At 42.9% G+C, this 18,661-nt stretch overlaps 1 long non-coding RNA gene across 2 annotated transcripts in view; it reads left to right on the top strand.

The window, feature by feature from the left end:
* Positions 1-18,661, top strand: part of LOC309861314 — a 75,432-nt gene that overhangs the window by 20,607 nt on the left and 36,164 nt on the right. The window contains exons 3-4 of one of the 2 annotated variants that reach the window (XR_014309861.1): positions 11,890-11,941; positions 12,595-13,391. The exons of the other annotated variant lie outside the window; for it this stretch is intronic. This is a non-coding gene — a long non-coding RNA (uncharacterized lncRNA). The remainder of the gene's footprint in view (positions 1-11,889; positions 11,942-12,594; positions 13,392-18,661) is intronic. 2 annotated transcript variants of the gene reach the window in all.

Genomic DNA, 18,661 nt, shown 5'->3' with positions numbered 1-18,661 from the left:
CTTCTCCTCTCTAACTCCCCATGTCCTCCATGCTATTTGTTATGCTCCACAAATAAGTGAAACCATATGATAATTGACTCTCTCTGCTTGACTTATTTCACTCAGCATAATCTCTTCCAGTCCCGTCCATGTTGCTACAAAAGTTGGGTATTCATCCTTTCTGATGGAGGCATAATACTCCATAGTGTATATGGACCACATCTTCCTTATCCATTCGTCCATTGAAGGGCATCTTGGTTCTTTCCACAGTTTGGCAACCGTGGCCATTGCTGCTATAAACATTGGGGTACAGATGGCCCTTCTTTTCACTACATCTGTATCTTTGGGGTAAATACCCACTAGTGCAATTGCAGGGTCATAGGGAAGTTCTATTTTTAACTTCGTGAGGAATCTCCACACTGTTCTCCAAAAAGGCTGCACCAACTTGCATTCCCACCAACAGTGTAAGAGGGTTCCCCTTTCTCCACATCCCCTCCAACACATGTTGTTTCCTGTCTTGCTAATTTTGGCCATTCTAACTGGTGTAAGGTGATATCTCAATGTGGTTTTAATTTGAATCTCCCTGAGGGCTAGTGATGATGAACATTTTTTCATGTGTCTGATAGCCATTTGTATGTCTTCATTAGAGAAGTGTCTGTTCATATCTTCTGCCCATTTTTTGATATGATTGTCTGTTTTTTGTGTGTTGAGTTCTTTATAGATCCTGGATATCAACCTTTTTTCTGTACTGTCATTTGCAAATATCTTCTCCCATTCCGTGGGTTGCCTCTTTGTTTTTGTTGACTGTTACCTTTGCTGTGCAGAAGCTTTTGATTTTGACAAATTAATATGAGAAGAGAGAAGAACCACATGGTCCTCTCAATTGATGCAGAAAAAGCATTTGACAAAATCCAGCATCCGTTCCTGATTAAAACGCTTCAAAGTATAGGGATAGAGGGAACATTTCTGAACTTCATCAAATCTATCTATGAAAGACCCACAGCAAGTATCATCCTCAATAGGAAAAAGCTTGCAGCCTTCCCTTTGAGATCAGGAACACGACAAGGATGCCCACTCTCACCACTCTTGTTCAACATAGTATTAGAAGTCCTAGCAACAGCAATCAGACAACAAATAGAAATAAAAGGTATCCAAATTGGCAATGAAGATGTCAAACTCTCTCTCTTCGTAGATGACATGATTCTTTATATGGAAAACCCAAAAGACTCCACCCCCAAACTACTAGAACTCATACAGCAATTCAGCAACATGGCAGGATACAAAATCAATGTACAGAAATCAGTGGCTTTCTTATACACTAACAATGAAAATACAGAAAGGGAAATTAGAGAATTGATTCCATTTACTATAGCACCAAGAACCATAAGATACCTGGGAATAAACTTAACCAAAGAGGTAAGGGATCTGTATTTGAGGAACTACAGAACACTCATGAAAGAAATTGAAGAAGACACAAAAAGATGGAAGACCATTCCATGCTCTTGGATCGGAAGAATAAACTTTGTTAAAATGTCTCTACTGCCTAGAGCAATCTATACTTTTAATGCCATTCCGATCAAAATTCCACCAGTATTCTTCAAAGAGCTGGAGCAAATAATCCAAAAATTTGTATGGAATCAGAAGAGACTCCGAATCGCTAAGGAAATGTTGAAAAGCAAAAATGAAACAGGGGGCATCATGCTACCTGATTTCAAGCTTTACTGCAAAGCTGTGATCACCAAGACAGCATGGTACTGGCATAAAAACAGACACATAGGCCAGTGGAACAGAGTAGAGAGCCCAGATATGGACCCTCAACTCTATGGGCAAATAATCTTCGACAAAACGGGAAAAAATATACAGTGGAAAAAGACAGTCTCTTCAATAATTTTTGCTGGGAAAACTAGACAGCTATATGTAGAAGAATGAAACTCAACCATTCTCTTACACCGTACACAAAGATAAACTCAAAATGGATAAAATACCTCAACGTGAGACAGGAATCCATCGGAATCCTAGAGGAGAACATAGGCAGTAATCTCTTCGATATCAGCCACAGCAATTTCTTTAAAGATATGTCTCCAAAGGCAAAGGAAACAAAAGCCAATATATTTGTATTTTTTAGGTAAATACCTAGTAATACAACTGCCTGATCATATAGCTCTATTTTCAACTTTTTGAGGACCTCCATACTGTTTTCCATAGTGGCTGTACCAGCTTGCATTCCCACCAACAGTGTAAGAGGTTTCTCTTTCCTCTGCATCCTTGCCAACATCTGTTGTTTCCTGATTTGTTAATTTTAGCCATTCTGACTAGTGTGAGGTGGTATCTCATTGTGGTTTTGATTTGTATTTCCCTGATGCTGAGTGATGTTGAAAATTTTCTCATGTGTCTGTTGGCCATTTGGATGTTTTCTTTGCAGAAGTATCTGTTCATGTCTTCTGCCCATTTCTTGATTGTTTTTTTTTGTTTGTTTGTTTGTTTGTTGTTGTTGTTGTTTGGATATTGAGTTTGATAAGTTCATTATAGATTTTGGATACTAGCCCTTTATCTGATATGTCATTTGCAAATATCTTCTCCTATTCTGTTGGTTGTCTTTTGGTTTTGTTGACTATTTCCATTGCTGTGTAAAGTGTTAAAGCTTTTTATCCTGAGGAAGCCCCAATAGTTCATTTTTGCTTTTGTTTTTCTTGCCTTTGCAGACATGTCTTGCAAGAAGTTGCTGCAGCCAAGGTCATAGAGGTTACTGCCTACCTTCTTCTATAGGATTTTGATGGATTCCTGTCTCACATTTAGCTCTTTCATCCATTTTGAGTCTGTTTTTGTGTACGGTGTAAGAAAAGGGTCCAGTTTCATTCTACTTCATGTGACTATGCTATTTTCCCAACACCATTTGTTGAAGAGATTGTCTTTTTTCCATTGGACATTCTTTCCTGCTTTGTCAAAGATTAGTTGACCATAGAGCTGAGGGTCCATTTCTGGGTTCCTTATTCTGATCTATTGATCTGTGTGTCTGTTTTGTGCCACTACCATACTGTCTTGATGATTGCACCTTTGTCATACAGCTTGAAGTCCAGGATTGTGATGCTTCCAGCTTTGATTTTCTTTTTCAGGATTGCTTTGGCTTTTTGGGGTCTTTTCTGGTTCCATACAAATTTTAGGATTGTTTTTTTCCAGCTCTGTGAAAAAAAGTTGATGATATTTTGATAGGGATTGCACTGAATGTATAGATTGCTCTGGGTAGCATAGACATTTTAACAATATTTGTTCTTCTAGTCCACGAGCATGGAATGTTTTTCTATTTCTTCCTGTCTTTCTTAGTTTCTTTCATGAATGTTCTATAGTTTTCTGAGTACAGATTCTTTGCCTCTTTGGTTAGGTTTATTCCTAGGCATTTTACGGTTTTTGGTGCTATTGTAAATAGCATCAAAGGGATTGATTCCTTGATTTCTCTTTCTTCTGCCTTATTGTTAGTCTATAGAAATGCAACCGATTTCTTTTTCTTTTTAAAAGATTTTATTTATTCAAGAGAGAGAAAGAGAGCACACGTGGGCACAAGTTGGGGACAGAGACAGAGGGAGAGGGAGAATATACTCCTTGCTGAGCAGGGAGCCCTATTTAGGACTCTATCCCAGGACCCTGGGATCATGACCTGAGCTGAAGTCAGACGCTTAACTGACTGAGCCACACAGGCACCCCAAAATGCAACTGATTTCTGTCACTTTTCTGAATTTCTGTATGAGTTCTAGCAATTTTAGGGTGGAGTCTTTTGTGTTTCCAACATAGAGTATCATGTGAGTGTGGACTTTAAAACAGCCTCCTGATAACCGCGTGACCTTGGGCTAGTTAAGTTTGCACATCTGTGAAATATGGCTAATAATGGCATCTGCTTCAGAGGGTTGTTTTGGCGCATAGTATCAGTTAACCATTGTTTTTGTTCTTACGTTATTATGACAGTGTGTGGGCAGGCATCAGTGGGGAGCCAAGGCTGATGGTTGGTGTTGTGGATTTGAATGTCACATCCCTATGGGAGTAAGTAGAGTAAGGAATGAAGGTGGTTTAGGGAGTGGTCCTGGCATTTAACGTTTAGTGGACAAAGAAAGAAAAGGAGATGGAGAGGGATGGTGTATCCTAGGAAAAGGTAGGGCCACAGAGGCCAGGGGAAAGTTGAGTTTCAAGAGAAGGAAGGGGGTCATCCTCTGAAACAGAGAATCTGGAGAAACTATCTTTTCTTTTAGTCAATCGGATTTTGTAGTTAAATGCTCGCTGGTGAACTTAGATCAGTTTCAGTGGAGAGGAGGGGACAGAAACCAGATTAAAGCCAGTTGAGAAATAAATTGGAGGTGAAGAAGTAGCGAAAAATATAGAACTTTCTCCCAGAATGTTTGGCTGTAAAAAGGAGAGAGCTTAAGGCAATGGCTGGAGAAAGTGTCCTGTCAGAAGAAACAGAAGTGGGTTTGTTTCTTGTGGAGAAGAGCCAGTTCCATCTTTCCCATCTCTTTCTCCTTCCTTTTTCCCTTCTCCTTCACCCCTTCCCTCCTACCTCCTTCTAGTTGTCTTCTCTAAGCCTAACTTTGTATCATTCTGGAAATAAAGCAAGTGACTAGGAAGGTTTAGTGGGAGAGAGAGAGCAAGAGCAAGAGCGAGAGCGAGAGAGAGAGAGAGAGAAGCTACTTGAGGAGGGTGGGATAAACCATGAAAGGCACTTGTATTGAGGAAGTAGAACGATGGGGCCCCAAGTCCAGGTGGGCCTTTTATCCTTGCCCAGTGTTACAGGAAGGGAGGAGTGCTATATCAGTGGGTATCAGTGCAGGAAGGTTTGCAATGGGGAAATGGGGCAGGGGAGGAAAGTAATCAGGGTTTCTTTCATTCTATTTAGTTGGCTTATTAAGAGCATCAGTAGGCTTGAAATGGGCATCTGTATCTTTCCCAGAGATGGGTAATATTCTCTTCTCACAGGGCTCTGCACAAGACTGGGAAAAGTGAGGTGGTGTGTGAAGGGTGCTGGGAACTGAGAGCCATGGATTGCTGACAGGGGAAAGACACTCACTGAAAATATCTAATTTTGCCTGGTTATTGACTCACATGATGCCAGGACTCAATGACATAATAGCAGATCTAGTGATGACCCCTGGGGGGACCCAGGCACAGGGGTCATGGCCTGATACTTTCTTTTTTGGAATATTTGATTGTAAGTATTAGGGGACTATTATGAGGTTCCCCTGAGGGCTTAGAAATGAGGAAATCAGATGGCCTCCCATAATCTGATACTCAAATGAACACAATGATGTGCAGCCAGAGGGGGCTGAGTATATCCTAGCTTCAAAACTTCACCTTACACGCAGGCCAGATGTCTCCACAGGCTGACACATGTCAGGTACTTTGGGCACCAATGATATCTGTGGAGATACCGCCTCAATTACTAGACTCCATTTTCAGCTGTTGTATTTGTATGAGTATGGGAAATGCATGTGTGTTTGAAAGCATGTGTGCAGATATACACATGTATTTGGGGGGTCTGGAATTCATCTGCTGTATGCAGAAGTACAAAAAAGAAAGAAAGGTAGGTGAGTGGTGTACAATATACTTAATTAAAAAAAAAAAAAGATTTATTTGAGAGAAAGAGAGGGTGTGCACAAACAGAGGGAGGGGCAGAGGGAGAGAGGCTGAGCATTGGAGCCATGAGATCACAACCTGAGCCAAAATCAAGAGTTAGATACTTAACCAACTCAACATTCCAGGTGCCCCAGAATTCTTGATTTTCTAATATTATACTTATCTTGCTCATAAATATCCATGAAGCTGAGAACAAAAGGTGTTAATAAGCTCTAATTTCTAAAGGGAGGAGTTAGCCCAGCTATGTAGAATATGCTAAATGGGGATCAAAAAATCTGGTCCCAGTGCTGCTTTGGGAGTATAAAGAGGTATATAGATGATGAAGAGAGATTGACTAAGAGCAGGAATCCCTGCCCACACATACCCAAAGCGAAGGGCAGAGGCTCTCTGAGAACCACTGAAAGACTGACAAGTATCGCCTGGAGTTTAGAGGGCAATCTGGAACAGAGAACTAGTCCTTTCTAAAATTGAAGGCAAGAAGTTGGCTAGAGCCTGTCTAATGAGTCAAGGCTACCACGAGTGGCATGGGCTTCCGCCAAGGCAGCTGATAAAGAAACCCAAAGGATATTGTCCAGGACAGAGACAGTAGTGATTGGGTTGGCTGGTGTGCTTGTGAGTGCTTGTATGTGTACGTGCATATGCACACATGCCCGTGTGGGAACTCCAAGTTTATTCTCTGTAGGCATAGTGATGATGGTTGTTGGGAGATACTCATTATACTGACTTTCTTCTTCAGAGAGCACCAGCTTCCAGTGTCCTCAACACTTCCAGCTAGAATCTCTTCTGCCTCCAGAATTCTCTAGAGGTGACTAGAAGTAACATGTGCCTCAGAGCCAAGGCATTTCACCAGCTTCCCCACATCTTGTGATATTCATGTAGAAATAGAGGCACGTTGTTGGGCCAGTCTGGGCCTGGTAGCCAGGGACATGGCCCTTCCTGACCTCCACTTTCATTGAACCACCACACATCCTGCTGTCTATCACTGGTTCTCTGACCTGCTGTCCCCTGCCAGAGAGATGAGGTAACAGAGCCACTACCAGTGCTGCCCAGGGCTTGGGTCACAGGATTTGTGAGATCTGCTCCTGGCAGAACTGCCTGCCCAGCTGAAGCAAGGATGAAAGATTGGGAAAAGTCATAGTTTACCACACTTCAGACAGAAATCCCAGTACCATGCGGAGAGCAGCCTGCTTCCTGGAGGTTTCTCCACCCTTGCTGCAAACTCTCACTGAGCCCCAGGGGCACTGGCACATATTATGACCGAGGTTCCCCTTCTGTAGTCAGCATCTCAAATCAAGATGGGACCCATTATTAGGCCTTTTCTTCAGAAAGGGTTGCGCTTTCTGTTGGTCTACATGGATCCTAAGCCTGGCTTTATCACTTAACAACTGTGTGACCCTGGTTTTTTTTTTGTATGTGTGTGTGTTGTACTCCCCCCTGAGCCTCACTTTCTTCATCCTTGCAGATGATCAGATCTATTCTAAAGGATTGTTGTAGGAATGAAATGAGATGAATCTCATAAAGTGACTTGCGTGATGTTTGGGGAAAAAACAGGACACACAAATTGTTTTCTTTCCTTGTCAGCTTTACCTAGAACCTGGCTCCTAATAGCACTGTGAGGTGAGCACTGCTTGCTGGGAAGAGGGAGGGCAGCCTCTGTCCCAAACACTTGTATGCTTGCTATGATGGTGGAGAGAATGGGCCTATTCCCCTTAGCCAGCTGCTCCCAGGGGGATGCCACTGCCTGCAGGAGGGGCATCAGCTCTGTGGGCACTGGGGGCCAGGTGTGTTGCAGGGTGAGAGGTCCATGCATAGTGCAAAAACTTACAACCTGAAAGAAAGACCTTGCTCAAGACCCTCTCCTCTGACACCCATCCTCAGACCTAATGGGCTCTTACCTGGCTCCCAGTTGAGTCTTACAACTTGAGACCATCTTTCATGCTGCCCCAGAGGGCATTTTCTGAAATGCTAGCCCATTTTACATCCCTCCTCTCCTTGAAACACTCAGTGGCTCCCTAGTGTTTAAAACTGTATTTCAAATAATGGAATATGACCTTTAGTGGGTAATGAAATCAATTTAGTGAATTGCAACCAGCATGAAAAAAACTGAATAGATTAAATGTCAGCTTCAGTCACATGTAAGTATTGTTTTGCAAAACATTTATTTCAGAGTATTTTAAATGTAAGCTTGTAATCTTGTATTGAGGTTTTGTGGTTTCAGAACTCTGTTGGGAGCTTCCTGAGTATAATCTGAACTGCCCACCTCTTGAAGGGCAGGGTGCTCCAAGTTAGTAGGTGGCAGTTTTAACAAGCAAAGGGAACTTACATATAAGGCTTGTTTTGGGCAACTGCAAGATAAATGGACCCCCAGATCCATTCCTCAGATCTTAAAAGCTTACTTTAAAAAAAAAAAAAAGATTTTATTTATTTATTTATTTGTCAGAGAGAGAGAGAGTACAAGCAGGGTAAGCTATAGGCAGAGGGAGAAACAGACTCTCCACTGAGCAGGGAGCTCAATATGGGACTATATCAGAGGACCCTGAGATCATGACCTGAGCGGAAGGCAGATGCTTAACTGACTGAGCCACCCAGGTGTCCCAAATCTTGAAAGCTTATAAAGAGGACTCAACTAGGCTCAGTCACATGTACCATGCAGGTGTTCTCAACACCACATCGCCATTTCAAGACTATGTTCTTGGAGCAGCCTCTGGGAGTGGGAAAGGCAAGAGGAACCCACATTCCCAGGACAGAGGAGAGGATGAGGAGCCCTCGAAGTGCCCAGGTCATATTCACAGGTCAACTGGCAGTTACAGCTTTTTAATGACATTTCCCAACAGGTACAACATATTCAGTAAAGTGCACAAGGATTAAGTGTGCCACTTGATGGGTTTTTTTATGTTCACACTCTCATTTAGCTACCACCTAGACCAAGACATGAAACATATCTAGTACCCCAGAAGGCTCCCTCATTCCCCATCCTAGTCAAAACTAGCCCACCCTTCCTGCTAGATAATTACTTTTCTGACTGCTCTAATCATCAATTAGGGGTTTTTTTTTTTTTTTCTCCTGTTTTTGAACTAAGTGGGGTTTAGAGATTGGCTTCTTTAACTCAACATGTGTGAGATACATTTGTGACATTGCATGTAGCTGTAGTTAGCCCATTGTCATTATTGTATTCTATTGTGTGAATGCACCAGAATTTCCTTATCCACTTCTCATGTCGATGGACATTTGAGTTGTTTCCATATTTTGGCTATTATGAACAAAGCTCCTGTGAATATTCTTATACATGTCTTTTCATTTCTACTCATTTCTTTTGGCCATACTCATAGGAGTAAAATCTCTGGGTCACGGGGTAAATGTATGATAACTATTAAAAGTACCAGTTTTCCAGAGTAGTTACATCTGAGATTTATATGCACATATGTTCACATACATGCATGATATATGTATGTACATACCTATGGTCCAGGTAGTCACATAAAATGATTTTATTAGGGTCTTGGTAAACAAAGCAAAACAAAACAAAAAAACAACCCACACACAATGAAAGATACTCATGAGAGGAGAAAGTCAGATTCTTTGTCACATCTCACAAAACAGGGCATGGCCTGTTTCTATTTCTGTGGCCTCAACTCCCACCCCCTCTCCCAGTGTCTTCTCCTGGCCTGCCTGAAAAATCTTTTTCCTCTTTTTTGTTTGTGGACTCCTACTTTTCCCTGAATATTCATTTCAGATTAATAGTTTTTCTTTTTAACCTATTACTATTGTTATTTATTTTATTAACGTATAATGTATTATTTGTTTCAGGGGTGCAGGTCTGTGATTCAAAGTCTTACACAATTCATGGTGCTCACCATAGCACATACCCTCCCCAGTGTCCATCACCAGCCACTTCATCCCTCCCATACCCTCCCCAGTATCCATCACCCAGTTACCCCATCCCTCCACTCCTACTCCCCTCCAGCAGCCCTCAGTTTGTTTCCTGAGATTAAGAGTCTCTTAGGGTTTGTCTCCATCTTTGGTTTCGTCTTGTTTCATCAAATGAATAGTTTTTCTGAGAGGTCTTCCCCGATCACCCCTTTCTCCTCTCCCTTTTTGCCCCTCTGTAACCCATGCATCCCTCATCATTATGTTTAGTGTTTTGTATTGTCTCCTATGCCAAATTGTTTCCTTATGTACAAGGTCCCTGAAGAAAAACTGTGACCCACCTTTAGCATCTAGGGTGTACATTTGTTCTTTACCTTCCCACTTCCATCATCCCCTCTTTTAGTAACAGCCCCTAGTATTAATCCAGGGAGCTACCATTCCTGCACTCTCAGTCCAAGTAGCTCAGGTGTGGTCCCATTCACCTGGTGTCATAGTGGTGCTCGTGACCACAGTCTAGGTCCTTCATATCCAGTATCCTTGGCCATCGAGCTTGGTTGCCTAGCTAGTTGGAAAGGGTTTTGGGAGGCATGGACCCCATTGTCTATATCTTTTCCATCTCCTGTCCACCCTGTGGTCTATAGCCCAGTATCTGCTAGGCATTGTGGTAAGTGCTTTACATTTACAATTTCATTTAGTTCCTCTAGGAGATGAAGGTGATATTATCATTTCCATTCCCATAGGAGAACTCTGGTTTGGAGAGGAAATAGCACATAGCTAGTGTACTTTCAGAGCTGGGCCTTAGACTAAAAGCTCTGGCTGCCTTTGTAGCAATGAGAAAACATCAAACTTTAATTCTTATTTATTTATTTATTTTAAGATTTTATTTCTTTATTTGACACAGAGAGAGAGAGAGAGAGATCACAAGTAGGCAGAGAGAGAGGGGAAGCAGGCTCCCTGCCGAGCAGAGAGCCTGATGCAGGGCTTGATCCCAGGGCCCCGAGATCATGACCCAAGCCAAAGGTAGAGGCTTAACCCACTGAGCCACCCAGGTGCCCCAAACTTTAATTCTCTTAAGAGTAGGCGCTTAAAGAACATAATTTTCATGTATGAGTAGGTTTTTTACTGGTGTTACCCATTTACTGGTGTTACCCATTCTCTAAGCATTTTAAAGATGTCATCCCATTGTCTTCTGGCCTCCATTGTTTCTGAAAAGCAGTAAGCAGTAATTATATTTGTTCTTCTGTTTATGTCATATGTCTTTTTTTTTTTTTTTTCCATCCTGGGTATAATAAAGATTTTCTCCTTGTCTTTAGTCACTAGTAACTTGATTATGGTATGTCTTGGCATGGTTTTGTATGGGGGTGTGTGTCTATTTGTCATGTTTGGGGTTTTCTGAATTTCTTAAATCTGTAGATTGAATTTGAAAAATTTTCAGCCATTATGCCTTCATATATTTGCTTTCTGCCTAGTTTTCTCTTTACTTTTCTTCTGGGATTCCAATGACACAGATGTCAGATTACTTAAGGTTTCTCAGTGAGGCTTTGCTCATGTTTGAAAAATATTTCTTCCCTCTGTGATTCTGTTTGGATAATTTCTGCTGATGTATCTTTACATTCATTTCTACTTTTAGAGTATGCAGTATGCTGTTATCTTAGCTAGGGAATTTTTTGATTTCAAATATTGTACTTTTTGTTTGTGAGTTGACATTTGGCTTACTTTTTAGAATTTTCTTATCTATCTTGAAATTCCCCAGCTCTCCAGCTATTATATTCCTCTTTTCCTATAAAATACTTTAAATATGTCTATTATATTTATTTCAAGGTTCCCATCTGCTAATTCCAATATCTGATTCCTCTTCTGGGTTCTTTGTAAGCCAGGTAATTTTTATTGTGTACTTATATATGTAATAGACTCCAGAGTCTTTTGATTCTGTTATCTTACTCTGAAAAGAATTGGGTTTTGTCCCAGTAGGTGGTTCACTTGCTGACAAATCACTTTAATTCCAGGGGAGTGTAGTTTCAGCCTTTATTAGACTTGTCTCTTGCAGTTCTATCCTAGTCTTGGGTATAGACCTTAGTCCTAGTATGTGGTCCTCAGTCCTAAGGCATGGTCCTGAAGGAGAGCCAGTGGAAAGGTCATGTGCTTACCAAGCTTCTCTAATGTGGCTGTGTTTGCTCAGTTTTGTAATCTCCTTGCAGTTGCTTTCCTCTGGGTAATTTAGTCTTATCCTGTGTATGAACTATGGACACTCAGCCAAGTAATAGAGGAGAACTGGCACACTGATTTTAAAAGGAAGTCTCTTTTGTGCTTCTATCATTGCTGGATTTCACTCCTCCATTTCCAGTCACTCTGGCCCTATACACAGTGTAATTAAAGGGATGTGCCTTTAGGGGAAGATCTTACCCAATGTGCTTCATTTCTCTCAAGGGTTGGATCCACTTAGTTTCTGCCTGCTTTGGTGGCTGTCCAGTGCCTGAAGGTAATTGTTTTTTAAAAAGTATTTTATACAGAGTATTTAATTGTTATGTGGGAGGGTTAGTTTGATACAGGCTATTCTGTTATTATCAGAACCAGAATCTCTTGTTCACATGTCTTCCTACAATCTCAACACCAGTGAAAAGGGAGAACTAAGGAGTAAGAGAAGCGATGGCACAAAGTCCTGAGGGGCAGCTCAACATGGCTAGCTGGAAAGAGGCAGTGTGATACTCTGTGATACTCTGCTTGGTTACAAGCAGAGACTGTGGGGGCAGATAACCAGGCCACTTATCAGCTGTATGAGTTTACACAAGAAGCTCCACCCACTGGGTCTGTATATTCTTATCTGCAGAATGGGAATGATAATATCACTTTCATAGTTTTTTGGGAGAGTGAGAAATATATGAAGTGCTTAGCACCAGATCTAGCATATTATCATAACCAAAGGTGGTCATTACTGTTAAGAGAATGATGTGTTCTTTTACGGAGGGCCTAAAGGAGAGAGACAAGACTAGAAGAATCTCTTTTCCACACAGTAGGTGGGTGACTTCTGTTGGGGCTTTTTGGACTAGAAGTCTGTGCCTCCAACTGTAGACATTCACAGTTGTTTGGAAATGAGCAAAGTCCCACACCTTCGAATTTTTTTGTGTGTTCCAGGTGGGGCTTATCAAGAGCTGGAGGGTCTGAACCAGATCTATGCAGAATTTTAAAGGGACAGCTGTAGAGTTAAAGAAGAAGCTGACTGAAAATGTGTATCAAGGGCAAAGGCTTGGAGATGACACTTTCGCCCAAATGGTATTCCAGTACAGATTCCTTCTCTGAGCACTCCAACCAGACATAAAGGAGTCTTAATTCCCAAACCCAAGCATGTCTGGAAAAATCTTTTGTATTGAGGTAAACTTCATATAATAGAAAATTCCCATTTTAACTATTTTAAAGTGTGTAATTCAGTGACTTCTAGTACATTTATGTACTAGAAGTACATAAATTCTTCAACCTTCATTACTAATTCCGGAACATTTTTATCACCCCAGGAAGAAACCCCATACCTGTTAAATAGTCAACCACTGATCTACTTTCTGTTTCCATGATTCGTGTATTCTGGACATTTCATATGAATGGAATCACGCAATATGTGTTTGCCTTCTTTCACTTGGTGAAATGTTTTCAAGGTTCAACCTTTGCCTGGAAATTTTTAGATACTTGTTTTTGTATAAACTCGTGTGTCTTTTTGACTTCTTCAGGTTACCTCCTCCATGAGGGTCTCCTACAGGGAACAGGGAACCTTGAAGAAGTGAGCATAGGGAATGGTGGGTGCAAACAAGTGGGGCACATTTGATGAAGGACAGTTGGAAGGCAGGCAGACCGGTAGGGACAAGCGCTCCCTCACTCAAGAGGAAATCACCCTAAAAGGATTTTACACCACCTTGGAAGGAGCCCTCCACCCTTTCCGGGTGACAAAAATCAGTGACAAAAACCTGATTGGATGACAGGTGCAGGAAGGTTAATCAGATTAAAACAACCCACTAACAAGCCCATAAACACCCCTAAACTTAGAAATTCCAGTGGCAACTGTCTCGGGTCCCCTCCCTCCTTGGGAGCTTTGTACTGTCCCTTTGCTATCACTCAATATACCTTGCTTTGCTGCCTACCACTCTGTCTGGTCTACGCCTTCATTCTTCGAAGCTGCGTTACCAAGAACCGCTGGCACCGACAGAGGAAAAAGAATCCTCTAACACATTGACACACTTCCGTTTGATAGGTTTCTATTTCTGCATCCGATTTGCAGTGCTCTTGAGCCTCTTCTGTTGGAGTATCTGTTTCAGTTTTTCCACCTAAAACCCCCTCACCTCAACTGTAGTCCAAAGATGGATGACTTTCTAAGGCACCCAATTAAATATAACAAGGTGATGTGCAGGAGGAAGTACCTGTGTTTTAAAGTCAGGTTGGATTTGAATCTCACCTCACAGACTGCGTATAGGTTTGGGGAATTCAGAGTAGAGATCTGTGTCCACTTTTGCAGGTAGAACCTGGGGATGGGATGTATCCCTAGAAATATTACAGATGCCATAACATGGCATGAAAGGAGTAGAAGGAGCTGCTGGAAACCATGACTGAGTTAGTCTTGAAGAGTTCCCAAAGCCCTGTGCAGTGGGGGAGCAATCAAATGACTTTTCTCTGTGTCTCAGAGGGGCAAGTGAGTGGGTAAACAGTCTTAGCTCCACCTCATTTCTTGTCACAAACATGGCCGCAGCATGGCAGAGGGGCCACCAAGTGTTCCCATTCGTGGAAAACAGGGAGGGGGCACAAGGAAACCGCAAACTTGGGAGATGACCTGCCAGATACTTAGGGCAAAAGCAGGACAGGTGTCCAGAGGTCCAGGGTATGGGGGCATTTTGGCAGCTTGCAGGAATACATGGAAACAGCAAAAGGTGGACACCCTCAGAGGATACCTGGAGATACCTGGAACTCAAGTGTGATTCTGGAGAAAGGGGGTGGCAGATGCTGAACTGAAATTAAAATGTTGCCTAGTGCTACAGGATGGTGGCTTAAAACAGGAATTCGGTTCAGTTTAGAAAAGGCAGTGCACATTTTAAGCACTTCTGAGAAGCTAAGCAGAGAGTCCTAACTTAAAAAAAATGTGTTTTTCCCACTGTACATCATTCCACTTTATTTCATTTTAAGCTTGTGAAAATGATTCAACTGATGCATTGAAGAGGCAGGACTTTGTAGCTTTAGCATTGGGACCAGCTGGCTCAGGGCACAGTTTCTCAGCTGAGGTTCCTAGGGAAACTGCCACAGGCACTTAGCCAGCCGCTCTGTGCTAGAAGGGCAGGGGTTAGCTGACATTTGCTCTGGGCTGTTCTGGAGGCTGGCTGCTCTCAGCTGCAGGGCTTCCTTCCTCATCTTCCTCCCACCCTTGTTCTCTTCCATTTTGAATGTTTTTAAAATTATTTATTTTTTATTTTTGAGAGAGACAGACAGAACATGACCAGGGGGCGGCAAGCAGAGGGAGAGGGAGAAGCACACTGTGCTGAACAGAGTGCAGAGCCCAATGTGGGGTTCGACCTTATGAATCTGAGATCATGACCTGAGTTGAAACCAAGAGTCTGCCAAATAACCTACTGAACCACCTGAATGTTTTTTAGATTGAGGTGAAATTCACAGAACAGAGAAGTAACCATTAGTGAGTAAACAACTCAGTGTCCTTTAGTACATGCACCCTGTTGCGCAACCATCACCTCTCTCCAGTTTTGAAACATTTTCATCATTCTCAAAAGGGACTCCCCAATTTATGTAATCACTCCCAAAAGACCCTGGCAACCACTGATCTGTTTCCCTTCTCTGTGGATTTACCTATTCTGCACATTTCTTACATATGAAATCGCACAGTGACCTTTTGTGTCTGGCTTCTTTCCTCATCCCTCTTGTACCTTTCAGTCCTATCTCTTCTCCCTGAAGCACTGGGGCCCACCCAAGAAGTCCCTCAGGCATTTCCAAACTCCATTTTCCAGGATTTAGGCCAGAGAAAGCAAAGGTTAAAGGGTGGGGGTTGGGGTTGGGATTGGGAATTAAATTGGGTTAGGAAAAAAATGCCAACAATTTCTGATTAGGTCTCAGCCACTGAATTTGGTTTAAAGGCAAATGAACTCTGGGCACTGGGTTTTAAGTACCGTGGCTGTGGCTTCTGAGCCACGCCACGTGTGAGACAGGTTTGCTCTAGCTCCTGACTTGAAACAGATGCTCTGTGCCCTTGACGGAATATTGGGTTTTGGGGAAAAAAAAAAAAATGCAGCCCTGTTGAGACACTGGTGTGGCTAGAGTTCCTCAAAGCCGTGTTTATCATCAGACAGAAAACCAGGGGGAAACAGCTACCGGATCCAGTTGCCCCTTACATCCCCAGTGGCCACACCTGGCCCCAAGAACTGGGGACGCAGCAGAGAAGCACATCACAAACTTGTGGTCCAGGGCTGCCACTTCTCTGATGAATTATGGCAGAGTTTTGAAACTAAGGGGAGGAAATTGTAGGCGGAGGAAATTGTAGGCGGTGGCTTTTCTATGTCTGGTAGAGGAGCTAGCTTGTGACACACTGCAGGCTCTGCAGTTTCTCTCTCTGGCCTCAGTGGTTTTTCTGTGGACTGAGATGCCTCCTTGTCTTTCCTGGGTGGGAGAAATTGAAATTATAGAACCTCCTTCTGGTTGTCTTCATGCAGGATGGGCTTTTTCATCTTGACCTAGGAGGGCCTGTCCATTGATGAAAATCAGTGTCCATGCTTCCTCTGCCTCCAGCGTTGGTTATGCATGCGAAGCTGTATGGCCTTGGATTAGTCATTTCCCTTTACAAAACTTGAGCTTTCTCAGCCGTAAAGAAGACATTAGACTGTGTAGGGAATTGAACCTCACCTTAGGGTGATTTCCTCTTGAGTGAGGGAGCGCTTGTCCCTACCGGTCTGCCTGCCTTCCAACTGTCCTTCAGATGTAACTAAGGCAAGTCCTGAGATGAGAGCCTTCTGGATTAGGATGGGCCCTAAATCCAAAGGACAGTGTCCTTATAATGTTGTTGGGGCACAGGGTTGCAAGAGTACCAGGCTTCATGGGTCCCAAACAGACCAGGTTCGGCCATTTGCCACTAACAAAATCCAAAGAGAGATGAGTGGTAGCCAAACAAGAATTTATTTCAGCAAACCGGGAAGACAGTGAACTAATATCTCAAAGACTGTCTCCAAAGTGCTGAAAATACTCCTTGATTTCTATAAGGAGAAGGTGGGACAAAGGTCAGTGGATACATGCAGTAAAGGGCAGGTTGATCATTATCTTGGGTCAATCACTGGCAGGGTCTTGCTGGCTCAGGGCAGTCCTTATTGCTTGATGGGGTAGTTTCTGTTGCTGGTTCCCGTGCTGAGATGCTTTGCCTGTAGGGTCTTTTGCCTGCTTTGAGAGAGAAGCTGGAAAGAACTTAATCAATTAGAAAGTCTGAGGTAAAAATGGAGGTGTCTTTCAATAAGAGAAAAGGGCATACAAACACACAGGGTGGAAGCGGAGGTAGGCAGAGATTGGAGGGATCTGTCTACAAGCCAGGGAATGCCAAAGGTGGTGGACAAATTGCAGAAGTTAGGTGAGAGGCAGGGAGTTTCAGCTTCCAGGAGTCAGTTTTGCTGACACCTTTATTTCCCACTTCCGGCCTCTTGAACTGTGGAGGGAAGAGATTTCTCTTGTTTCAAACCAGTTTGTGATACTTCATAACAGTAGCACCAGGAAGTTGATACAGATTAGATACTGTTTCTAGGAGTAATCCATATCTTCATGGTGCTTGTAGTTTTTACAAAGTGTATTAATGTAATTTATTTCTCCTGGTAAATTCTTGCCAGGTATGATACTGTGGTTTATAATAAGAATTATATATTTGGTCTTCCTTCTTGCTCCTGGCACAGAGCTCCTAAAACCTTTGAAATTCCTTGTGATGAGAGCCATAATGGTGTCTTTTGTTACGGGAATGAGGTGACTTTGGAGAGCAAAAGGATGGGGGCTGGTTGGCAGTGGAACCAACCTAGTGATTAGAAGGTTGAAACTTTCAGACCTATCACCTGACCCACCAGGGAGGGGAGAGGGGCTGGAGATTGAGTTCAATAACCAACAGCAATAACTTAATCAGTTACACCTGTGTAATGAGGCCACCATAAAATACCCATAAGCCCTGGGATTGGAGAGCTTTTGGGTTGATGGGCGCATGAAGCTCTGGAGAAAGCAGTGCCCTCAGAGGGAGTATGGGAACTCTGTCCTTTCTCCATTCCTTGCCTTCAGCGCCTCTTCCATCACGTTGTTCCTGAGTTACATCCTTTCTGAGTTCTCTGAGCCTCTTCTGCAAATTTATCAAACCTAAGGCAGGGGCAGGTCCTTAGAACCTGCAGTCTGTAGCCTGTTGCTAACAACCTGAGCAAGTAGATTCTGAAGTTGGGGGAGGGGTGCATCTTGGAAGACTGAACTCTTACCTCGTGGAATCTGATGCTATTTCAGGGTAGTGTCAAAACGGAGTTAAATTGTAAGACACCTAGCTGGTGCCCGAGAATTTTTGGTGGTGTTTGGGGGATAACACTCTCCCCACCCGCCCCGGCCTCACTGGAAATTGAGTTATTGCAGAATCTTTTAACCAGGTAACGTTTTGGGGCTTTAGGTAGATTTTACCAACCCATTCCCTTTTTTGTGGATGCCCAGAGAGATGACCTATTTATGGAAATGACCTATCAAGTTAGAGGCAGCTCTCGGCCTGCAGTTTTTGTGGCTTTTCTCTAGTGCAGTGGTCCACATCAGCTGAAAAGTTCCGATCCATGAGGATGTATATGGAAGAGGGCTTTCTTAGGCATGAGCTGAAGGCTGTCTGGTGGGAAGGGCAAGCCTTACCAGCTGCACTGGGGTTACCGTGTTTGAGGCCTGCTAGCGAGACTCTGGTGTCTGCTACCTTGGACTCACAGCCTCTTCTCTTTAGAAACACTTCCTGCAGTCCCGCCCCCACGCATGGTAAACAGAGATGATTGTTCTGGAGGCCAAAGGTGGGATAGCAGGCCTAGGTTTGAATCCCAGCTCTGCAGTTTACTAGCTGTGGAAGCCCTGGGGAATGACCTCACTTCTCCAAGGTTCAGGTTGTTCAGCTATAATCTGGAGATAACAATCCCAGCCATTAAGAATTTTTGTGAGGAGTAGGGATAAATGTGTAAAACCACTGGCC

The sequence above is a fragment of the Mustela nivalis genome, assembly GCF_964662115.1.
Source record: "Mustela nivalis genome assembly, chromosome: 3".
Classification (NCBI taxonomy): Eukaryota; Metazoa; Chordata; class Mammalia; order Carnivora; family Mustelidae; genus Mustela; species Mustela nivalis.
Note: the sequence above shows the minus strand (reverse complement) of the source record. Positions and strands in the feature narration are given on the sequence as shown.